The 26,191-nt window shown below is 38.7% G+C and overlaps 1 long non-coding RNA gene across 1 annotated transcript in view; it reads right to left on the reverse strand.

Annotated features, from left to right (window-relative positions):
* LOC113626804 (uncharacterized) overlaps window positions 1-19,944 on the reverse strand; it is a 426,781-nt gene extending 406,837 nt beyond the window's left edge. Inside the window, exons 1-2 of the long non-coding RNA XR_003435285.1 lie at window positions 19,816-19,944; window positions 19,160-19,244 (exon numbers count right to left, since the gene is read on the reverse strand). This is a non-coding gene — a long non-coding RNA (uncharacterized LOC113626804). The remainder of the gene's footprint in view (window positions 1-19,159; window positions 19,245-19,815) is intronic.
* Between the last annotated feature and the right edge of the window lie 6,247 nt (window positions 19,945-26,191).

Below are 26,191 nucleotides of genomic sequence, written 5' to 3' on the forward strand. Positions count from 1 at the left end.
TTAACATCTTATTTTACCATGTCACAAGAAACGCCAATCAATTCAGCTCATCACCTAGGTTTGATAACATCAAGATCGAAAGTTTGAATGCACAAAGGAAGGCGATGATGTTTTCCTAAAACCCCAATAAATTCATTTGTCCATTAATCACACTTATTAATGTGAGTCTGTAAAAGGGAAATGTGTCCTGAAGCATTTAAGATATTCCTAGAGGTGCAGGGAGAGGAAAACATGCCAGTTTGGTGATGGTCCATGAGACTAATTGCCTGGAGAACTGATGTAATAAATGACAGCAGGCCGTGCTCAACATACTGCACGTTTCGTGCTGTTGGGGAAACTGGAGAAGCAGCTTGCGCTCCTCTTTCAGTTTAAGGAATTAAATTTTTCCTCCGCTGATAACATTAACAATCAAGAGTATTCTGTTGCAAAACTCTGGAATTTAATCCAGCCATATGGATCTGCTGGAGGTGCTTTTTTTGAGTGCTTTAAATCTTATCCCTAAATGCATCTTCAAATAGCAGATGCTAAAATATGTACAGTACAAATAGAAGTTTTCACCTCCTTGCCCATTTCTAACAGTCCTACTTACGTATTTATTAATGCCACTTCCGTGTCTTCTAGACCTACATTCTCCTTATACTTGCGTCCCACGTCATTAGGCCTGCAGTCAAGCCTGTTAAGAAATGGCCCTGAAACTATAGGAAGGAATACAGGGAACTCTCACATTTTCGTCTAACCTGTTTTCCTAATGAAGTGCTTTGGTGTGATATGAATCCCTTTCTTGGTCACAGGGGAGCTTTTGAGAAGTTTCTTATGTGAAGTTTTCAGGGTCCGTATCATTCACTGCTTATCTTTTATTATAATCATTATTAAAGAGAAAATATTCAGTCTTGTGGGACAACGGAATACTCAAGGAGAAAAAGTGATAGAGGTAAGCGTAAGAAACGCAGCCTGAGATTTACTTGAGTTCCTTCGACTCGATCCCTTCACTCTGCCTTATCCCCCAAACTAATCTTCTCCACCACTCTTCTCATTAGAAGAAGTGGTGGCAGAACACTCAGTGCCCTACGCCATGGTCTCAGGGATTCCTCCTGATATCAAGTCCACACTGAAGGCTTTTCTAGGCAACTCTTGTCTCTATCAGTCTGCCTGGAGCTGTGGAGAATTCCAGGTGGAATCTGCATGGCCTAGCATGGAGCCTGGCACAAAGTGCTTAACAAGTAATCCAGGAACAATCTGGGCATCCTACTTATTTTGCAAAGATCCTCAAATTTAAAAGCTTTGCTGCTGTTACATCTTGATCTTCATTTCCTTAGACACGTCTCTGATGGTCATTTTGTCACTTCTCGCATCTTTGTGTTTCTATCATAAAGGAAAACAAGATGGAAGGCAAGGACAGTAAAAGTTTTGATCAAGAAAAATATTCCGTTTTCAAAGCCTATGTGGCTTTGTTAAATTAGAAGTCCTTTTAGAACAGCTGTGTGGCTATTTTCAGTCCTTCCATTTCTAATTTGTCCACTCAACAAATATTACCTCATGTAGTAAGAGAGCTCTGTGAGCTCATAAGGATCCCAAAAGTGACTACGGAGAAAAAGGTATGAGATGCCTTCATCGTCTTTCTACCCCAGAGCCTAAATTTAGTATCATTAATCTCTTCCCCTTACGTTAAACAGTCCTGGAGGCATTATCAATATTTATCTAGGTCATCCTATACTTTCTATTAATTTGACTCCATGACTGTATTCAGACACCACAAAATATCTGGAAAAAAAAAAAAGAACCAGAACAATAACCAGCACTTCCAAATATCCAGATGTTTGATGCCATGCAGACAGAGCAGCCAGGATAGTGCTGAGTTCCTCCCAGGTGCTTTCAAACTATGCATGCTCACCCAAAACCCTTGTCTGCAGGTGCTCAGGAAACATAATTCTTTGAGATAAAGAAATTCAATGTTGTACTTCTGACATACTTTCTTCCCTTTAGTCATTATTTCTTGGTTGACTAAAACACACGTACAACGTTCTGAAAGTAATTTCTCCCCAAATTATTATATCATTTCCAAAATATTTACAGTATAAAAATGGTATTTTGACTGAAGAGCTATAAAAGAGGATTAAATAAACCGTTATTCTTTAGAATTTCCCCCTCAATATTTCCAGTTCTACTTTCTTGTGTTTGTCCTCACGTTTACCCCAAACAAAGCAGATCTGTGAAGGTGAAGATGCCTGAGAGGATCTGGTTGTGCACTGCAGATACCTTGGGCTTACCTGGCAGCTATGTAGTTTGGGATGGACTGTGTGATATAGGTGGAAAATTGCTGCATTATACCAAGCAGTTAACTCTGAGGCTTAGTGTTAATCTAGGACTCACTGAAATTTTTCATATCACCTCTAGGCGCTAATCTTCTTGATATGGGATTGCTCCCCGCCAACGTTCAGGACCTGGATGTATGCACAGAACAAATTTCATCCACAACTCATGGATGATTACTTTTGTGTGTTAATCCTGCTAAATTCTAATGCTATAATTCCATAGCTGTGTCCCCCAAACTATTAGGTAATCAAGCCAAATGCCAGCTGCCCAGGATTTACCAAAGCAGTCGTCTGAAATGATGCTTTGAGCAAAAAATGGTAGACAGCATTGATCTCTCAAATGATTAAAACTAGCTTCCTCGTGTTATTTTGTATTAGTCTTGTCTTCATTATTTTTGTCATGTTTTCACTGAAGATGAGAGGCATGAAAAGCAGGATATTCTTCATTCCATGCCTTATGGTTCCACACAAATAAGTTTTTCAGTTGAAGGAATGTAATCACAATGATAAAGGCAACAGTACGAATAGAGGGACTTGGTTCTCAGTAAGGAAAAAAAAAAAGAAAAAGAAAAACTCATTTGATGATGTCGACCTAAGATTTTTGAGAAGTAACGGATCTTCATGGATCAGTTGGTGGCAGGGGAGTGAAAACATTCTTGTGTGTTGGTTCTTATTTTTTGTTTGTTTGTTTTTAATGCAACAGAAATGCTCTATTTACCTTCTTCCTTTTATGAATTCATGTCAATGACCTTTGGGTAGAAATATCGGAATTCATTGCTGGAGGACTGCTTGAGATACAGCATGATTGATGAGCACTCCTTCAACCCACAATCTCTTTTCAGATCACATCTAACAGTGAGCTTCTTCCCTTTCTCATGACTTTTAATTTTGCTCAGTTTCATTACTGGTCTTATGGTTGAATGCATTCACTTATTCACTAGACAATTTCTTCTTTTTTTCTAACAACATTTCAAACAGAGAAGTTTGGAGGTGTAACATGCCTAGAACACTCAGTGGTAAATAATGTCCTGATTAACTGATTATATCACTGCTAAACAGTGACATTTGCTCAGCCACAGCGTGCCTTCCCACAGATACATGCATAGATAGTGCCTGACTGTAAGCTTGGTGAAAGCCTTTGCACATTACACTGTTTCCAGGAATCCACTGTAAATATTACCTTTTATGAATGTTTTGCCAATGAGAGATACAGAGTCAATTCTAGGGCCTGAGAACCCACTGATAGAAGCAGTGATCCTTTGGTCATCAGGAGACCAAACAGGAGAGTGTTTATCTTCTCTAGACCAGCTAAAGAGAATTGAGTAAAACTGCCCAGGAATATCTACCGATCTCTTTTTTGAGAGAGAGAATAATCCTCATTCTCACTCCCCCTACTCACCACTGGCTGTACACTTTCAACATTATTAATGGAGAGTCATTGCCAAGGCTGGGGGTAGTAAAGAAGGAAAGCAGAAGGCAATTCTCACTTTGGGGCCCAACAGCACACATCTCTGTCACACCAATTGTAACTCGGATTTCATTTCCCCTTGGAAGCAATATTAGGACTGATAGGTACATATAGTTGAGATATTAACCCTAGTATGATAGCTCCAGTAAGTTGCAAGTGACACATTTATTGGCTGATCTGCAATTTTAACATCCAAGAATCTTATTGTTTTAAATAGGAAACTAGGTTGCTGGTTCTGAAAACTACCAAAATAAAGCTTTTGTTGGGGAAAGGAAAGATCACTTGTTGAGTGACTACCTTTCAGGCACTGTACTTTGAAAAGGTCTTCAATACAGGTATGATTACCCTCATTTCACAAATAAGAAAATCGAAACTCAGAGAGGTTAAGTAAATTGCTCAATTTACCATCTCTAATAAGGCCTGGATTAGAGATTCTAATACAGCAGTGTCTGTCTACAAGCCACATGCTTTTCAAACTCCCCTGGCTGGTAATCTCAGGATACAATTTGTTCACAGATTGGAAATTGTCAATATTAAAAAAAAAGTGTTATCGTGGCTTTATTTTGACACCAACAAAGACTAAAACAAAAAGAACACACTCACAATCCTGCCAACAAAATTAATCAAACTGTTTTCATTTTTCTGTATTTCCTTTCAGGCTTGTTTGTGTTCAGATTTTGACCCAGCAGCTTGAAAACCACAAGACCTTGGGCAAATTATTTAATTCCTTGATACCCGAGTTTCCACATCTGTGAAAATGAAAGTAATAAAAGTACCTTCCTCTTAGTCTCCGTTGTGAGCATTCAATTAGATAATGCATGTAAAGTGCTTGGGATGGTCTCTAGCATGTCATGTAAATTCAGTCAGTGTCATGTTATTATCACTTGTGATCATGGCAGAGATTCACAGCAGTGTAGCCACCTACTCTTACTCAGTTTAATTCTATGACTAATCTATTTTCCTGTGAGCCTACTCTGAGTAAGTAGCAGGAAGAAAAATATAAACTCCAAAATTATGAGAAGTTTATACCTAGTGAGTCAGCATCTTTCAGGCAAATACTCTGACTTTTAGATTCCTCTCACGCACACCTCCTCCACCACCCCTGCTCCCCAATATGGCAATTGGGGTGCGGGGGCACCAATGAGCTCACGAGTCCACGGGGGACTCTGGACTTGACATCCACATGGATCATTGTTAGTCTCTGCTGAAGGAAACCTGGCCTGGTTTATTCCTTGGGACCTGTATTAGTTTCCTATTGCTACTGTGACAAATTACCACAAATTTAGGGGCTTAAAACCATGTAAATACATTACTTTACACTTCTGGAGGTAAGAAGTCCTAAAACCAAGGTTTAGGCAAGGCTATATTCCTTCTGGAAGAAGAGGTTCTGTTCCCTTGCCTTTTCCAGCTTCCAGAAGCTACCCACACTCCACGGCTCCCGGCGACATCACTCTGACCTCTGCTTCCAGAGTCACACCTCCTTCTCTGACTTACCTCCCTTTTTTGCCTTTGTAAGGGTCCTTTTGATTCCACTGGACTCATCAGGATAACTTCCACAAGACACTTAACTTAGTCACAGCTACAAAGTCCTTTCATGCCATCTAAGGTAGCATATTTATAGGTTCCAGGGACTGAGACATGGACATCTTTGGGAGGTCAATTTTTCTGCCAGATGTCCTTCACATTTGTGCAGTAAGCAAGTAGTGGTACATTTGTGGTTTGTTCTTTTGCCTCAGAATGAAGAGCAGCAACCTTCCCCTATTTCTGATACCACCTTAGCTTTCACCCTTCCGGAGCTTAATCACAGCTTTTAGGTAGCTCCTGTTGAACTGAACCCCAATGGATTATGTGTCAAGATCATCTCCACCTCAAGGCAAACCTCTCACAAAAGCCTCTTGTCCCAGCTACTTTCTTATTTTCTCACAGGGCATACTGCACATTCTCCCACTTTTGGACCCATTCCATGCCAGTGGAAGCCAACGGTGGCTTAGTAGCTCTCACTCACAACTATGCTTCTCCGCCATCACTTTCATCCTGCTGGGTCTGCACTGTGCTGCCACAAGGTTACTAGGCATGGCAGACTTCCTCTTTTTCCACTACCCCAACTTCCACATGGAAAGCAGGACACAAAGGCTCTTTGCTTTTCACTTCCCCATCACTGAATCTAATCAACACCCACTCCTTCCAAGATTTCAACTTGAGCAAGAGGTGGGGAGGCACTGACAGGATGGTCTCGTTACTTTACTTCCCTTAACTCCCTCTCTGCCTCCGACTTACCACACTCCCAAGACTGGAAGGGGCAGGGGACTGGTCTCCTTCTCCTGTCCCCTGCGTTACTTCCTTTTCCTTACTGAGAAGGCATTTGTCCTGCCCTGCATCCTAGAGTAAAAATGGTGCAAAGAAAAAACTACTGATAATGAAAAAAATCATAAAACGTATTTGTTACAGGGATTATTCTATATTCTATTTGCAATATTTGCTTTATCATACTAATGGTTTTTGGTTGACTAAATAATATTTGTAATTATTATTTGTAATGACTACATAATATTCCTCCTCACAAAGAGACATTTTTAAGTACCGTAGTAGTGTGAGGGCTATGTAAATTGTGCATAGTTACCATTTTCTCTTTGAATTTTTTTCCTTCGGATAAATAACTTCAACTGGAATTACTGAATCAAGAGTATACAAGTTTACAATTCTTGAATCCTACTGCCATACTGATTTCCAGAAAAGGTTATTCCCATTTACACCGATAGCTGATATGGGCATATGCACATTTCACATCACATTTTCAGCATACATTATTATCATTTTTAAATGTTGGGATAATAATAATAAGTAAGCATATTGAGTCTTATTCTGAGCCAGATGGTGTTTCAGCAGTTTACATGTCTAGCAAATACGTGCCTAAAAATACATTAGATGCCTACAGTATCCCTGTGACATATTTTTATCTTATTTAACAGGAGAAAAACCTGAAGCAGGGAGATTAAGTAATTTTTCCAGGTTCACACAGCTAGAATATTAGGTAATTTCATAGATATTTTAAATTTAATTTCTTTGTAGCTTAGTTGGATATTTTTCTACGTGCATGCTAACCCTTAAGCCAGTCTTGAGGTGGGGGGGAGTTCACTGTTTGTTTTTTTTAAACCAAAAAAACTGAGCTTTTAATATAACATATGCTAACCTTTTGGCTGTTATTTTTGTGATAGATATTTTCACAGTCTATTAGTAACTTTTTATACGTTTAGTCTACCTGCTATGCTAAAAATATGATGATTCATATAACCTTTTCCTGGCGCTTTGTTTAAAAGAAGAAATGTAAGGGGAAATCTTGTAGACTGGTTTCTAAAAAAAAAAGAGCCTACTGGGACTTCCTAATACTCAAAATTACACATAAGATCTAAAAGGACATTTCATCACATATAACATTAATTTATATCACCTAGCATGCAATGAGCCATATTTCTTTCAGTGGCTAAGCTGTTGCCAGGTTCTAAATTAGTCCCCCTGTGGGAGCTGCATTAACTCCTTCAGGATACCACTGCAGCAGTGAGGACAGATACTGCCTTAGGAATGGCAGGGAGGTTGTATTTGCCGGAGAGAGTGGAGAGAGTAAGACCTCAGTGCATGGTCACTGGATACCTGCCATCCCGACAGGTTGCCTGCCTCCTGGGCTAAACACAGGGGCTGCTCTCAGTTCAGCTGTGACTGGCAGTGTAGCCAGCTAGCCAGGTGATTCATCAGCACAATACATGTCTAAGAGCTAAATGGATGTAGGAAGCTTGACAAGGTCTTGATCTGCTCTTGGCAGAATGATAAAGTGTGTAAAGTTTGCTTATTCTACTACAAAGCTTCTCTCACTGTTTTCTTTGCCCCCTCCTACACCATCAATTTCCCCACCTCTGCTGTCAAACTTCTGTTACATCCTCACTCCTACCTTACTCATCAAATTCTGACTCCAGAATGGATTCTAGCATCATTTATCCAATCAAAATATTTATTTTGCACCTATTATGTGCTAGCAGTTGAAACTACAAAAGTGGTCAAGGCACAGTCCCTGCCCTGAAGGGGCTTACGCTTGACATCTTGGTGTGAATTTGGTCTATGAGTGTTCTCAAGAGTATTTGAACTTAAGCCTTATTTCTTATAAATTTAACTTCCTGTATCAGTAATTAGATGTTGGAAATAGTTTAAGTGATAAAAGAGCCTTCCTGTTGCCCTCTCAAATCCCTCTCTCCCTCCCTCCTTCTCTCTCTCTCGCTGTCTCCCATCTTATACCCCTAGACACATTCTCATTGTCTATATTGAGACTTTACGATTCCAATGTTTTCTAATTTGCTATGGAGGAAGAGTGAACTGAGTGTCAAATTCACCATACTACTTAACCGATGAATAAATCAATAATAAAATGCTTTCCCAATGTAAAATTTGTGTTGCATAAAAATGAGGAATACCTAAATGAAAACAGAGACAGAACAATATCGTAGGAAATGTATTTTGAAACTACACACACAGTGAATAAATTATGATGACTACAGACCATTCTAACCTTTATCTTCAGAAGGGAGCAATTACTCACAGCCACGTGGTGCAGATGAATTATCATTACTCACTAGTGAAAGGGAACATGTAAATGTCACTGCAGGCACTAATAGTCATGTAATATCACCCTACTTTTAATAGAATATTTGTGCTGATACAGTTGGTAAATTTAAAAAGATGTTATTTCCATGCATTAAAGGACCTGTTTTATTACAAGGGAAAAGAAAAAGAAGGGAGAAATAAAAATATGAAAAACATGAAAGAGGACAGTAGGGAAACAGACAAAAAGTAGGAGAGAAACAGATCATAAAACTCTACTGAATGGTTGGTAATGCTAGGTGTTTTTACGTGAATTGCCTCATTTAATATTTATTTTTATACCCTTGAAATAAATATTTTTATTCTCTGTGTTAGTCAGTCTTCTCCAGAGAAACCAAAAGAGAACCAAAATAATATATGTATGTATGTATGTACGTGTGTGTGTGTATGTTTGTATATAGAGAGAGAAAGAGGCAGAGAGAGAGGGAGACAGAGACAGACAGAGATATACAGACACAAAACAAGAGAGATTTATTTTAAGTAACTGGCTCATGTGGGGATTGTCAAGTCTGAAATCTGAAGGGTAGGCCAGCAAGCTGGAAAGTCCAGCAAGCTGATATTGTCTGAAGTCTTGCGTCTGAAGGCGGGAAACTCAGGTAAAATTTCTATGCTGCAGTCAGGAGAGAAAAACTGTTCTTCTGAGGACGTCAGCCTTCTCTCTTAAGGTCTTCAACAGACTGGATAAGGCCCACCACATTATGGAGGGTGATCTACTTTACTCAGAGTATACTGATCGACATGATAATCACATTTTTAAAATACCTTCACAGCAGCATCTAAACTGTGATTTGACCAAACCGCTGGGCACCACAGGCTAGACAAATTTACACGTAAAATTAACCATCACACTCTCATTTTTAGAAATGGGAAAATAAAATCAGAGATGTTAATAACTCATCCAGGGGCACACAGAAATTGCAGCTTACTGGAAAGGAGCACAGCACAAGCTCTGGAAAAATGTCTACCTATGCATCCCAACTGCAACAACTACCAGCTGTGGGAACTTGGGGAATTTACACTTCCGTGCTTTAGTTCTTCCACCTGTAAAGGAGATTATTTGGCATACTTCTTGTGGTTGTTTTAAGGGCTCAAGGAGATAACGTGTTTGGATAATACGCAAGGAATGTAAACATGCCCTCAATAAACATGTGCTTCTACTTTACCATCCCTCACAGGTTAGAACCAGATTCAAATTCAAGGTTGGCTAGCTTCAAGCTAATCTACTAATTAATAAAACTCACATCCCGATGTTAAGAATGCAAAACACTGATTTGTTTCACATAGGTGTATATCACATGTTGTATATTTATGCTACTGCTTTAGCGAACATTGGATTACATCATCTATGGGTACCTGAAGTCTTCCATCAGGTTCTGACAAGAGAAGGAGGGCAAAGGGCACAATACATGACAAAAAAAATTCATAACATCAAGGTCATTACCCTCAGAGGAGCTTACAGCCTAGTCGGGAAGACAGATGTGTTTGCATCACATGCAGGAGCTCAAGGGGCACATGGGAGCCCTGCTATTAGGGCACAGGCCACATTCAAGTATCCCCTCATCAGAACGATTGACACCCATAAAAAGAATAATGGGTCCATTATCATTTCTAACGTTTTTGTGGAAGCACAGTCTCTGCAGGGACATAAGAACTCTCAGTAAGGTAAGGTAAACACATTGTATGAGGCATATAAAACTGTTAGGCCATTGTATATGTTCATGATACAACATGAGTAACTCGAAGAAATTACAGTGGTTAATGACCAGCTTGCTGTAGTATTGGTGCCCACTTTTTACTTTGGGCTCTTAAATCACAAACATTAACCTGATAGTCATAATCTGTTCTGTTGGGATTATTGTTTGGTAAAGCATACTTTTTGCGGTATATATAGTTAGGTACAAAGGTACAGTTCTGCAATAAGCAATCTATTTTCTTCATTCTTTAGTTTAAAATAATGAAGGAATTTAAACTAAATTCCTAAACAGGAATGCCTGTTTATGTTTTGTTCCATTGCATGCACAAGGGAAGAGGAAAAAAATAAAAGCAACTAACTTCAAATTTACAAAGCTCCCTTTTAAAAATTCCCTCAAAAAGACCAACAAACTGCTCTCTTCTCCATTGTGAACAACTTCCTACATCTCAGAGGTGATCAGCACATTAATTAATAATCATAATTCCCTGGTGTTGATATACAAAGTGGAATTTAATTCATCAAATGCTTACGGTCCCTCTGAGTTTAAAACTGTAATTAATTGTAAGTAACGGTCTCAGTGCAGTCTTCGGCTCCCCACTCTTGCCCACTTCATACCATCCACCATTCCTCTAGTGAACTCGTATTTTAAGAGATCATTCAATTATTTCCTCCTCTACAAAGTCTCTTCTGTCAGCTCCCCCTGTATCCAACCAAACAGTAGCATCAACTTCTCCCTCACGTGTGCCCCTTGCGTGTACAGAGTTTTAACAGAGTATGTATAGCGCTCTTTTATTACGAGGCTGACTGCTAGTAGACCTCATGTTTCTTGGGGTCAGGGGCTGTATTTTATTCATCTTCTACTGCTTAGAGTATACCTGGAATGCACTAAATAATAATATTTGATGAATAAATGAATGAGAGGGAATATCATAGTTCCTCCCAAAGGTCCTTTGACTGCTTCCAGCTAGTGTTTTGCCTGGAGAATTCGTCGTGATGAACGTGAGTCTTGGAATTGGAACAGTAGAGACAGAAGAGACTTCAAGAACCATCCAATGACTCATTTTGCGAATAAGAAAGCCTTGGCCCACAAAGATTACTTTTGTAAGGTGATACAGATTGTAAGTGCCAGTGCCGGGACCAGATTGTTACATCTCCCAACAATCTCTCAGGTATTCCTGACTCTCTATTAGGCTGTCTCTCTTGAAAACAAAGTAAAGTATATTTCCTTTCAGAGATCTTACACGTGGATTTTATATCTATGAATTCACAATGGCCTTCTCTCACTCACTCATAATCAGTGAGCTTGTTATTACAGCATTAATTCTGCTTTTCTCTAAGGCTGTTACTTTCTTAAAAAGACTCCTGTAACATAACTTATTAAAGAGATATAATCAGATTTTAGGGTTCCTGTTATTATATACACATATTGAGTAGATACATGAAATGGCATTTTTCTGAGTAATATGTAAAATATGTGTAAAATATATATGTTTTGCCAATATAGGGATTTTTAAAAACAATAGCATCTAGCCTGCTGGGCTCACATTATACTGTACACTTAGGGGCACTCTTTGTTAACTCTCTGTAGGATTAGCCTCAGTCATAACAATTTCAAAGAAGTAAACTTATATGCACAAGTAGAGATTTTTCCAAGTCTTGAAAATTGAGTCTTTTATGATTTAATGGCTAAGATAATCATCTATAGATTTGGTAATTCCACTCAGGGCTTTGATTTCTATGTGCGCTAGTGAGACGTGAAAGTAGCAGCAAGAATAGTTACAGATCTCAAGATTATAAATAATGGAATGCCAATGGGATGACTCTTTCTTCCAAAGTATTTAAGATGCATTTTAAAACCTGAATTACCAATATCAAAGACAACACTTTAATGTTTTCTTCATATTTACATTTTTACACTTGTTGAGGTTTAAAAGTTTATATCATGTCAGCTTTAAAATGACAAGGAATGGTTGGACTACAAGTGACAAATGAAGATGTGGGTTTGGAGCTGTCAGAATGTCAGTCATTTTGACTGACAAATTTCACTGCTGAAATAAGCTTTAAATTTCCTATGAATTTGACTGCCTGTTGAAGTATTTTATGCAGCTTCCAATTCTCTGTAAAAATACTGTTTTCAACAAAGAGTCAAAAAATATTGCGTGGTTGGTAATGGTGGTGCTTGCATACCTCAAATTTCCCTCTGGACCACTGTCCATATGTCTTTTCATGCGGATGATTGGGCATCCTTTCACTGACCTCAACAGAGTATTTATTTTTAATTTTTTTATTTTATTTTATTTTAATTTATTTTTTACATCTTTATTGGAGTATAATTGCTTTACAATGGTGTGTTAGTTTCTGCTTTATAACAAAGTGAATTAGTTATACATATACATATGTTCCCATATCTCTTCCCTCTTGCGTCTCCCTCCCTCCCACCCTCCCTATCCCACCCCTCCAGGCAGTCACAAAGCACTGAGCTGATCTCCCTGTGCTATGCGGCTGCTTCCCACTAGCTATCTACCTTACATTTGGTAGTGTATACATGTCCATGCCTCTCTCTCGCTTTGTTACAGCTTACCCTTCCCCCTCCCCATATCCTCAAGTCCACTCTCTAGTAGGTCTGTGTCTTTTTTCCTGTCTTACCCCTAGGTCCTTCATGACACTTTTTTTTTTTTCTTAAATTCCATATATATGTGTTAGCATACGGATCACTCCCTAACACCATATACAAAAATAAGCTCAAAATGGATTAAAGACCTAAATGTAAGGCCAGAAACTATCAAACTCTTAGAGGAAAACACAGGCAGAACACTCTATGACATAAATCACAGCAAGATCCTTTTTGACCCACCTCCTAGAGAAATGGAAATAAAAACAAAAATAAACAAATGGGACCTAATGAAACTTCAAAGCTTTTGCACAGCAAAAGAAACCATAAACAAGACCAAAAGACAACCCTCAGAATGGGAGAAAATATTTGCAAATGAAGTAACTGACAAAGGATTAATCTCCAAAATTTATAAGCAGCTCATGCAGCTCAATATTAAAAAAAACAAACCCAATCCAAAAATGGCCAGAAGACCTAAATAGACATTTCTTCAAAGAAGACATACAGACTGCCAAAAACACATGAAAGGATGCTCAACATCATTAATCATTAGAGAAATGCAAATCAAAACTACAATGAGGTATCACCTCACACCAGTTAGAATGGGCATCATCAGAAAATCTACAAACAACAAATGCTGGAGAGGGTGTGGAAAAAAGGGAACCCTCCTGCACTGTTGGTGGAATGTAAATTGATACAGCCACTGTGCAGAGCAGTATGGAAGTTCCTTAAAAAACTAAATATCAAAAAAAATAAAAACTAAAAATCAATTACTGTATGATCCAGCAACCCTACAACTGGGCACATACCCAGAGAAAACCATAATTCAAAAAGACACATGCACCTCAATGTTCATTGCAGCACCATTTACAATAGCCAGGTCATGGAAGCAACCTAAATGCCCATTGACAGATGAATGGATAAAGAAGATGTGGTGCATATATACAATGGAATATTACTCAGCCATAAAATGGAATGAAATTGGGTCATTTGTAGAGATGTGGATGGATCTAGAGACTATCATACAGAGTGAAGTAAGTCAGAAAGGGAAAAACAAATATTGTATATTAACGCATATATGTGCAACCTAGAAAAATGATACAGATGAATGAGTTTGCAGGGCAAAAATAGACACACAGATGTAGAGAACAAACGTATGGACACCAAGCGGGGAAAGCCGTGGGGAGGTGGGGATGGTGGTATGATGAACTGGGCAATTGGGATTGACATGTATACACTGATGTGTATAAAACTGATGACTAATAAGGACCTGCTGTATAAAAAAATAAATAAAATAAAATTTAAAAATTAAAAAAAAGACATGTTAAACAAAAACAGAAAATTACATAATATAATCCTATTCTCATAGTTTTGAAAAGTGCACCTAAGTTATAGACATGGCCATGTCTACAATTTAAAAAGTAGTATGTCTATGAGTATAAGTGTATAGAAAAGGTCCTAGAAGTAGACACAATGAAGTATTAGCAGAAATTGCTTTCTGAGGAAGAAAACAGGAACTGAATAAAGAAAAGAAACATTCATTTTACTACCATCTAAAAATAAATTGCTCTATTATTTTACAGCATTCATTTATTACTCTCGTAAATATGTATATATATACACACACACACATTTAAATTACATCAACTGAGTGCTAACTGATTTTGCCAATTCATACGTTATCAATAATTAGCACATAAATTATTCATGTGTAACAAGGAGTGTCAAATTGTCACAGGGTGCTTAAAACAAGTTTTCTAACAAGATTTTTAAATGTATATACTCTCTATCAACTTGTTTATATAATTTAGACTCAGCTTGTAAAGGATTTGTGAAGTACAGCTAAGTTTCTATTCAAATCCTATCATCATAAGTAAAAGTTTCAAATTACTAGAGCCAAGATTAATGGAAATGTACTAAAATGATATCACTTGTATTTGTGGATACTGGTGAAAGATAAGACTTCATCCTAGCCTGTTTAAAATATTTAAGGCTGTGAAGTTTCCTCTAATATGGCTTTAGCCACATTCTACATTTTTAATTATTTGATTCTATTTTTAATTTTTTTTTAATGTCCTAGGTGAAGAAGTGGTCAAACTCTTGATAGCTGACCTTTAATTATTAACCAAAAAGACTAAAAACATTTAACCTAATAGGATATAAAAAGAACAACAACATAAAGCAACTGAAATTGGAGAAAAGACTTATAATTCTGAAACCAAAATCAGGGGTAAGGTATTAAGAGGTACAAACTATTATGTAGAAAATAAATAAGCTACAAGTATATATCATACAGCTCAGGGAAGATAGTCAATATGTTTTAATAACTATAAATGGAATATAATCCCCAAAACATGAGTCACTATATTGTACACCTGAAACTTACATAATGTTGTAAATCAACTATATCTCAACTAAAAAAAAAAAAAAAGCAAAAAAAAGAAGAATTAATGCTCTAGTCTGGAATGCACACCTTATGTTTCTATTCTGCAAGAGAAAAAGTTTAAATCTGTTTTATTCATAATATAACAAAACTGACTCTTTTGAAAGAGTAAAAACATAGACAAATAGTGGAAGAAGTGATAAAGTAACATATAAAATGAAAATATTTGCAATGGATAAGACAAAAGATAAATAGCAATCTTGTGTGAAAATGAGTACAACATTGGGAAAAAACAGATAACCTAATTGCTTTTAACTGGGATTTTGACGTGAGTGTTTGCAGACCTGGTGTGCCATCTTCAGTTCACCACAATTATCCCTTCACTCTCTATTGTTTTACACCTGCCCAGTTATTTTATTTACTTCATCATCTTGGCCCCTGAAACAAGTGGAATATGCAACCCCAGTCAAAGAATATGAACAGGCAATTTATAGAAGAAAACATGAAAGACATAAATTCAAGAGAACATATATTATTTCTCACTCAGCAATTTGACATCAACCAATATTGGCTTGGTTATGAGGAAAAGAGAATTCTTTACTTTGTTATGTTTGTGTCATAACTTTAATGTCCATCAAGAAGGGACAGGTTGTATAAGTTCTATGAAATAACATACTGAATACAACTCAATCATTAAATAGAATTAAACAGATCTGTACTATTGTATGAAAAAATGTAGTGTAAAATATACATAGTACAATCTTAAAGAAACAAAACTAGACAACTCTATTACAAATACCATGTAAATGGAATACTGCAGAGCGGTTAGCTGGCCAATCACAGGACCTAATCCTGCCAGCCAAGTTAACTTGCCAAATATAAACAACCATCTAGACTAGATTAAGAAAAGACAGTCTCTGGGTTTTTTTTCTGCCTGGTCTATCAGGAAAAACTACCACTCTTCCAAGTATCTTCCCTTTATGCAAATAAAACTGCTCTTTAAAAACTCCAACCCAGGGCTTCCCTGGTGGCGCAGTGGTTGAGAGCCCGCCTGACGATGCAGGGAACACGGGTTCGTGCCCCGGTCCGGGAAGATCCCACATGCCGCGGAGCGGCTGGGCCCGTGAGCCATGGCCGCTGAGCCTGCGCGTCCGGAGCCTGTGCTCCACAACGGGAGAGGCCACAACAGTGAGAGGCTCGCATACCGCAAAAAAAAAAAAAACAAAAAGCAAAGATTTGTAAATGTTGGTGAGGATGTTAAGTAACCAGAACTCTCATAAACAATGGTAGAAAGAAAGTTGATTCAACCACTTCGGAAAATTGTTTGACTGTGTCTACCAAAGCTGATCATTTCCATATCCTCTAATCCAGCAAATACCCAATCAAAATGTGTACTCTTCCAAAAACATACTCTAGAATATTCCTAGTAGCACTATCACAATAGCCCCAAACTGGAAACTATCCAAATGTCCATTTGCCAAGGGTGTAACTAATAGTGTTCAAAAGGAAATCTGTTGCCAAACTGTAGATTTTACATGTAAGTAATACTGATGATGACCGTAAAGAAGCAAAACTAAAAGGTTAAGTGTTTATTTCACCTATGGTCTGTTTATGGAAAGATCGTCATGTAGCAGATAGATACACTTTAAGGAAATCCAGAAACATATTAATAAATGATTAATAATGGAGGACTTCAGGGGGAATGCGATATAAAAATCATTTCCTTCACCCTTTCATTTCCATTTCTCTTCATCTTTTTGTTATCTGTTCTGCATACAAGATAGCAGAGAAATTCTAAGAACGTTTTTGTCACTTAGTCAACGATATCATGCATTAGTTGTCACACACAGAGTTTTCCAATGTCTAAAGGAAATACTATGTGTGAAGTAATCAGAGCAGTGCCTGACACACAGCAAACATGCTAAACATTAGTTGTTCTTCTCTTTCCTATGCTAAAATATGGTTGACATAATGATTCTTGCATGGTTAGATTAGATTAGATATTGTTATCTTGTCATCTAACCTAGTTTCATCAGTCACTGAAAAGACGCCCTCAAGCAAGCTGCTTGCTTTTCGCCTCTGGAGGTTTTGTCTCACTTTGTTTTTTCACAAAACTAGTCTCCTCCATAGACTTCCAGTAACATACAGGAAATACCTGGGGTCTGTGTCCTGTTTGCACTACTAGAGAACACTGGAACACTGAGGGTGAGCAGGAAATAGGTTAGGGAAGCAACTTTGTACAATCTATGTGTTCTCCTTTGTGACTTGATTCTGAATAAAGCAACCCTTTTTTTTTTTTTTAAGGATTAGCAATCTTTAATTTATTTAGAAAGTAATGTATCCAACAAATTATTTCTGTAAAATGTTCTCAAGCTGGTCCACCCAGGATGTTCCCTAAAACATACCTCATTGCCCCCACCCCAACTATGGGCCTCCTCCTGGGCCAGGGTGTCCCTAGTGGCCTCCCTGCCCCCTGCTTTTCTGCCACCGCCTGGCCTTGAGCATGACCCCCAGACCATTCTTCCTACAACGTGGATCACAGCGCCTTGTGCTCAAGGATCACTAACAGCTGTCCCGGCAGCCAGGTGTGGATGAGCTCTGCGTCCCTGCACTGACACTCTCGACCCCTCACACACCAGCCTCAGTCAGAGCCAGGGGATGGATGTTCTGACCCGTCTCAACCACCGACCAGCTGTGGGCTCGTCCATCACTTCACTGACCCTCCCCGCGCGTCAGCTTCCTCATCTACAGAAGGAGGGATCTTGACTGCGTAACCTACGCAGTTCTTCTCCCTCGTGAGACCCTCAGCCCATCTCAGTATTGATCAAAGAGCACGGAAACTCCGTTTGCGGTGCCAGCTCTCAGGTCAGCAGTGTATTTCATCCTCACTTCAACACAGTTCAAGATCTTTTGAAGGATTTTGCTTCCGTTTTAAACATGGATGTTTATGGAAATCCAAAAGCTGCTGGGACCTGGCTAGCTCACACCCTGGCACCACTTGCCATGACTCACAGGAGGGGCTTTGGCCAACAAGGCCTGTTTTAATCAAATATAAAGCAACCCATTTTATCTTACACTGCATAATGATAATAACCATTTTTATTTTGTACTAAGAAATGATATTGCATTAATTATTGTTACTTAATCATTTTAGAATACTATAAATGTTTCAATAAAAATTGCTAGGCTAATCAAAATATTTCCTGTTTCATTAAAACTGAACTCTCCCTCATGACTGCAAAATGAGCAATAAAGTTTGATAGCACTGTACAGTCAAGATTGCCTATTGCAAAAGGGTGATTTTTCTCAAAATGTGTTATATGAATACATTAAATATTTGATGCTTAATAAAAGCACAATAACATCCCTTTCCACTAAGCTGCCTCAAATACCAATTACATAAGAAAGATTTGCTAAGCTAATAATTTTCTAAGTAACCCCAAATGCTTCTTTAATTCTTGATGTGTTCTTCTTTGTTTCTCAGAATGAATGTGAGATGTTGTTTCCAATATTTGGTGGTATCACTTTTTCACAGCAAGGATTTACTTAACAAGCCTTTTTACTCTGCCTTGGATTTCATAGTGATGGTTCTAACAATGACTTATCAGGGTACGCTGCCTGAGACATGAAAGCATGGACACAAAACCAGGACTTCTTTTGTCTCTCCTTCTAATTATGTGATCTCTGGGCTGGTAATCATATCCAAAGACATAACAGTGTTTAGAAAAGATACAGCTCCTAGTCTTTTGCTGACTGCAAATATCATCTAGCTTGTTCCCTTAATGACTCACTTCTCCTTGTGTAATCCCCTCCCTCAATGATTCTAGAATTGGCTATGTGACTTTTTTGGCCAACAGTACATTAGCAAATGCAATGCAAACAGAAGCTGGATAAGTGCTTGTGCATTAGGTCTTACTTTTGGGGGGGATTCAGCTGCCATGTGGAGAGAACATATGGAGGAGGATTAAGGTACCTTGGCTGACAGCCCCAAGCAACTGTCAGACACATGTCTCAAGCCATTAAGAACAAGCCAGCCCCAGCCTACCTGTGGAATGCATACAGGAGTTCAGCCAAAACAATGTGGAGCAGAAGTGAAACCATCCCAGCTGAGCCCTGCCCAAATTGCTGACCTGCAGAATTGGGAGCAAATAAATGATTATTGTTTCAAACCATTAAAAATTACTTGACTCCCACTATGTCTTTCCATATTCCTGTGAGCCAGAATAGGGATATGGGGCTGATGAGCAAGGCTCAAGTGTGTGGACGAAGACAAGGCTTGGAGGAAACTTTCAGGACAGAAAGAAGGAGGATTTTATCTGACCAGGACAGATCAAATAGTGGGTGACAGGCATCTCACTTGTGGTCACTGTGGCTCAGTAATGACCAGTAGACTAATGTAACCACTGAACACTTTGGCAATATGTCAACTACCTGAAATTAAATCTAACTCAGTGGGGGTGATGCCACATTACTTTAATTATTTCTACCAGCTGAATCAGTTCTCAAAATAGAAATCAGGCATGGAATGATAAAGTTATTTTTCTTGCATCCTTAGTTTATAGGATGACACCTGTACAGCTACATGTGCTTATAAATGCCTGATTTCTATACCTAAAAAAAGTAATTGGAGGACATATAATTCTTTGTATTCCCCCATCACACCAGCATATAGTTGATCAATTATTGACATTACTGACTGACCTTGACAGAGCTCTATATTCTTTCTTCATTAATCCATATATTTAGCAAGTATTTACTGAGGGTCTTTGACGTGCCCAGCACTGAGCTAGGTATTGATAGAGAAGATAAGCAAGGTCCTCATGCAGCTTCCATTCTGGAGGAGAGAAAAAGACAATTACCCCAAAGAACATTTTAAAAAATGAGATAATTAAAAATTGTGATAATTGTTCTGAAGGAACGAAAGTGATTTTAAGAGAGAAAGTGCTTAGACAGAGAGAGGGTCTCTTCAGATAGAGTAGTATCAACAAAGAATTATCTGAGGACAGAATATTTAAGACCTAAAGAATGAGAAGGAGTCATGCAGTTATCACAGTACCCTGTAGGTCTAAAAGTGTCTGCAATAATGACTACATCAATTGTGGCCTCACTTTTACACACTGTCAGCCAACAGTGAACATGGCAGGGGACACAATACTCTAGTGCTATAATCAATCAACTGGGCATTTACTGGAAAATATTTGGTATACGTAGATCTCACTGGTTGGGTTCCTTTTCTTTCATTTTTCAGCTAGTTGTAATGACGTTTTATGAAAATGCAATCTATCTTTATGTTGCTATTTACTTCTACTCAGCTGTCCATTTTAAAATATTGCTTATGATAAAACCACTCAATCTCTCAACCAACTTGCCTGCAGGGATCCTTTTAATGAGTTTGAGTTGATAATATATATAGATGTCTATTATACTGTACAAAAATGAAGTAAATTACGAGATGCCTATTCCAGAATGAGAATTGACATGGGTTTGTTTTGAAGATAAAGAAGAGTCTATAGCTCTTGACTTCTAACATTCAGCTCCTTAACCTGAACCTTTTCCTCATGTTCTTCTTAAAAGTGTTCGTTTCACCCTAGAAAAAACGTTATATTTGTATTTTGGACATGAGAGAATTCTTATATAAATTTTTGGCTGAATTAGGTCCATAGAAAAGAAATATCCCAAGTGTAAAAATAGAAGGTGGTAGAAGCAAGCCGTGTATAGTAATAGCTATTTCACACTTTCAGAAAGTTGATTCCAGCGTGGTTTGCAATTACAGGAACAGAAAGACACAAGCTAATTAGTTATTGAGTCCTGATGTTCTTCTTTAAGGAAAGCCATCGATCTTTGCCCTCAGAAAGTTATTTTTATACAGTCACATGTGCAATCTAGTGGGTGACAGACCACCCGTGGGATCCTCTTCCAGTTTTGTTCTTTGAAATGAAAATAATCCTACTTTTATTTACAGGGAGTTTTGAGTCTTTCAAAGAGTCTGAAATATGGCTATAGTCACCAAGTGAACTATAATTAATTGCCTATGGCTAATTACTTGTGTAGCACTCAAATGTATTTAATACTACCGTTTAAAGCCATGTGGGAGTCTTTTAACTGTGCCCCTTTAAATCTTTATAGCAATAGTCATGTGGCTAGAGTTATGTGTATTAATGCCTTTAAAATGCTGAAGAGAGAGAAAAATCAGATAAGAAGGTTTAAGAAGAAACCTCATATTTGGCCACTGTGTGTTTAATAAGAGATTACATTTGTTTTAAAATTGAAGATACTTTTGTTCTAATATAGTTAATTGAGGACCTTGGGTGTTTCTAGTCCAAGGGTACATTCATTATCTTAAAAATATGATAGTTAATGTATTTATGCATTCTTCAATCTGCAATTAAATAAAATTAAATTTCCTTATACAGAATATGTTCATGCATTAGATTTTTAATCCTTCATTCTATTACAGTACTAGAACTTCTGACTAATATTAGAGGTGTAATAATTGTTCATTAGGGTGTCCTTGGGAGTAGAGTTAGGGTTGGGATCTAACTGCCACACCTAGTGATCAACACAGGATTGTATATGGGTCTGGTTCCTTACCCTGGTATCTAGCAGTAAGAGAAGCATAGAGAGAAATTACCCCTAAACCACAAGGAGCCAAACCCCACTTTCCCTGGTGTCTTACCTTTGCTGTGAGTATAATTCTATCATCTTAAAGTCTAGATTAAGAAATCTCACATTTATGTTTGGTGACAATGCCCATGAGAGAGGATGATCATACACATACAGAACATTTCCATTTGTGTGCATGGGATTATGCACAATTCCTTGCCTAATGGTGCTACTCCAGTAAGGCTTTCCTGGAATCCAACATGGAATTGACAGGAGTCTCTGTTTTGGACTCTTCTCTCTCCTATGAACAGGGTAACACACTTTATAATATGTAATCCCTCTAATTTCCAACCTTTGGCTCTTCTTTCAATATGTCTCCACCAGAATACAAAATCAGACCGATTTTGCCATTCTCATAACCGTAACTCTTGTTCAGAAATGTTTTCAACTTGCAATTTCCAGTTACCAACGGAAAGTCTCCCCTTTATGTCCACATTTGAGTGGAATCCTTCTCCACACGTTTCACAACTTAACATTCCCCTCTTGTTTCTAAGTCTGGCCCCAAAGGAACCATAAGAAATTGTGTTATAATCCAACTGCTTTTCTCCCAAACTCTGCTTTCCTCAGCTTCAAAATTCACTAGGATGTGAGCAACTTCTCCTGTTTTGATGGTAACATAAACATTTCTAGTTTCTCTTTTCCAGATACATCAGATCTGACCCTACTTCCTCTGGGGTCCTAGGTCACTCAGATATTACTCTACCCCTTCAGCTGGGCTTTGTAAACTTTAAACCATTCAAGTTAGAGTAGGATGGGCCCCACTTTCCCAATCTTGAATGTCTCCTGATGCTGCTTTCACTTTCCCACAGTTTATGTGTTGATTTCAATAATCACTTTCTTCATTGACCTTGTTTATCCCTGAATTCCCAGAGATCTCATCTCAAAATCCAAGCAACAATCTTCTGTTCACATGCAAATAACCACACTCATTGGTCAAGAAAGCTTTCACAGGGGGCTTCCGTGGTGGCGCAGTGGTTAAGAATCTGCCTGCCAATGCAGGGGGCACGGGTTCGAGCCCTGGTCTGGGAAGATCCCACATACCGTGGAGCAACTAAGCCCGTGAGCCACAACTACTGAGCCTGCACATCTGGAGCCTGTGCTCCGCAACGGGAGAGGCCGCGACAGTGAGAGGCCCGCGCACCGCGATGAAGAGTGGCCCCCGCTCCCCGCAACTGGAGAAAGCCCTCGCACAGAAACGAAGACCCAACACAGCCAAAAATTAATTAATTAATTAATTAATTAATTAGAAAAAAGAAAACTTTCACAGTTTCGTCTGGTTCTAGGAACTAGGTTTGCTCAGCAGCAAGGAGTCACAAACTTTGGTTCTGTTAAAGTCTACATTGGACCGTGCATTTAAATAAATAATTTGGTGATACATAAGTCAAGAAAATCCCCTTTATAACAAAAGCCCCTGTGGTTGACATTCTGGATTCCCAAATTTGGATTCCCATAATAAAAGCTGAAAAACACGCCCACCTCTTATCTCTGGCTGAAAGTCAGGAAAACAGAAAAGATAATCCAGGGTACTGAGGTCACACCAGTCAGCAAGTCCAAATACACGCCCCATGGAAGTTTGAGGGTTTTGGTGTGAACCCTCTCTGGCCTTTAAAACAAATTTTCATCCCTTCCAAAATTAGATTCTCCCTCGCTCCATGTGAGATGTTACCCAGCAGACATGCAGCTACTCATGCAGAGTCCATCCTGGCACAGAAAATGAATTCCCATCCGGCCAACATGTTTTTGCCTATCCCTTTTCCAGCACAGGAGCCATGTCCCCTCCATGTGGAACACTGTCTATGAAATTTACAGCTGTTCCCACAGTTTGAGGTTCCCAAGAGACTCTGTTTCCCAAATTCCAGTCTTCTGTGCATGTGTTTGCCTTACGCTGCCAAATTATGGCGGTCATGAGAATTCCGGACTCTCCTATCAATTACCCCTGCTACAAATTCTTATGGGGGCTGTGCAGAGGGCACACAGGCATATTGACTTGTTTATTGCCACTCATGTTTTTGACAACTAGAAACAATATGTTTAGCAAGTTGAATTAGACAGTGAGTGAACCACAAGAACTTCTTGAGCCATCTAGTTTAAAGCCTAGATAAGAAACAAGCCTGGTAGTCACTTTGATCCCTCCCACCAAGATCTCGGTAGGTGTTCCTAGCCTTCTGGATCACATTATTCTGATAATGAGAAAGAGACATGAATATATTACCGTAAACATAGTATTTTTGTGACTTCCTCAAGCATCATGTATATGCCCTTCAGCTACCAACCTGGAATGTCTTCCCATTCCCTACATGGGTCTTGGCCACTCAAACCCCTAACTTGTTTGTTTAGTCATCTTTATCAGTGCTCTCCCTACTCCCAAAACCTTGTGTATTTATTAACACGCTTAATGGCATCTCTGTGTATATATTCCATTGCCCACACTAGAGACACCAAAATCTCAATTTCTCTCACTCAACGGCCTGTGCATTGATCAGTTACTTTCTGAGTGCTACGTCAGATGCGGAGATATACAGATGAAAGAGAACCAAATATCTGCCTTCCAGAGCTACAGTCAATTATTACAACAAGCTGACACAAGGTACTATGGAAGCACAAAGGGAAAATTGCTTAATTCTGCCAAGAAGGACAAGAGAGACTTCCCAAGAGAGACAACACTTGAGGTGATTCCTGAATGAGGATTTCAACCTGCAGATAAAGGGATACCCGCCATTATTGACAGAGGCAAGCATACGGCAAGTGCATAGAAGCATAAAACAGCATGAGATGTTGGGGGAACTGTAAGTACATCAGCTTGATTTTCCAATAAGTCATAGTGGTGAAAACGTGGTAGATGAGGTGGAAAAGGTAGGTGTCAAAGATCAGCCTTGGGGGCTTCCCTGGTGGCGCAGTGGTTGAGAGTCCACTACCGATGCAGGGGACACGGGTTCGTGCCCCGGTCCAGGAAGATCCCACATGCTGTGGAGCGGCTAGGCCCGTAAGCCATGGCCGCTGAGCCTGCGCGTCCGGAGCCTGTGCTCCGCGAAAGAGGAGGGGAAAAACGGGGGAGAGGCCGGCGAACCGAAAAAAAAAAAAAAAAAAAAAAAAGCTCAGCCTTGGGTACCACGGTAGGGAATTTGAATTTGATCTTATAGTGATTTAATACATTAAATGAAATATTTTAACAGCAAAACGATTGAAAAGGTGTGCTTTATAAAAATCATTCTGGTGATTTTAGTATGGAAGGTAGAAGTAAGGTAGTAGAGACTGGAGGCAGGGCCTGAATTAAGGCAGTGGGAATGGGAAGCCATTCTGAATTGCAGGAAGGACATTATTAGGAGGATTGTCAGAGTTCATGTGTGATTAATTCTCCCCCTAGATTCTTCACTACAAGAAAGAACAGTCACGCTACCATTGAGCAAAGACTCCAAATACGAATTGATCTGATGACCCATACTGCTCTAAAACTCCACCCCAGGCCTTCCCACCACAAGTCTACCAACCTTCCTTACTCTGCGACTTCAACTGTGATTTCTTTCCCATATTAATGAAAGAACTGCCCCCAACTCCTCAAAAGAGAAAAATCCTACAACCTGTGCTCTAGGTGCTACCATCTCTCACCAATCCATGAACTCCTCTTCTATGGGTACGTCTTTCGCATGTGCATCCTCAGTCTTCTCCCATCTACTGGATCGTTGTTTTCAGCCTACAAACATGCTGTAAAATTTCCTTTCTTTAAAAAAATTTTATAATTTTTCCTAAATTCTCCTCCGGGTATGTCAATGCTCTACTTTTCTTCCCCCAAAGCCTTCTTTGTTGTTGCTAATTCATCTCACGTGTACTTCATAAAATTATGAAATCAGTCAATATATAAGAAAAGATCTTTTACCATCACCCCTCAGCTCTTCAACCCTTGGATCTCACCCCTCCTACTTGCTTAGGTGCATCATACACTCTAAAGCCTCCATGTTTCTGTTTGTGTTGTTATGCCAGCATAGAACATCTTTTCCAACTTTCTCTTCCTAAGAAAATGTCATTAATCACTCAAAGTGTACTTTAGAAACCAACTATTCCATAAAGTCTTTCTCAGTCTCTTCAGTCAGAGTAATAATTTTTCTTTTCACTTCCTGCCTTTACTTCTGTTATTATGCCCTTACCTATTCTGCCTGAAATTACAGTTTACAATTCAAGGTTCAAGGTCATATTTCATAATTTATAATTCAAGGTCATATGTCTGACACCCAAAGTAAATTATAAGCTTTGCAAAAGGAAGACACTTCATTTTCCCCACAGTAGAATCTAGCATTATGCTCAGCTTATAACAAACGCCTGTTTACTTAAGAGGTTGGTTAATTAATTAAGAGTGAATCAACAGAAGGATAAAAATAAATAAATTACATAAAAAATTGTTTTTGCTCAGACGCTTGGA

This window comes from Aethalodelphis obliquidens, unplaced genomic scaffold, assembly GCF_003676395.1.
Source record: "Aethalodelphis obliquidens isolate GAN/ISIS:26980383/991018 unplaced genomic scaffold, ASM367639v1 scaffold19, whole genome shotgun sequence".
Classification (NCBI taxonomy): Eukaryota; Metazoa; Chordata; class Mammalia; order Artiodactyla; family Delphinidae; genus Aethalodelphis; species Aethalodelphis obliquidens.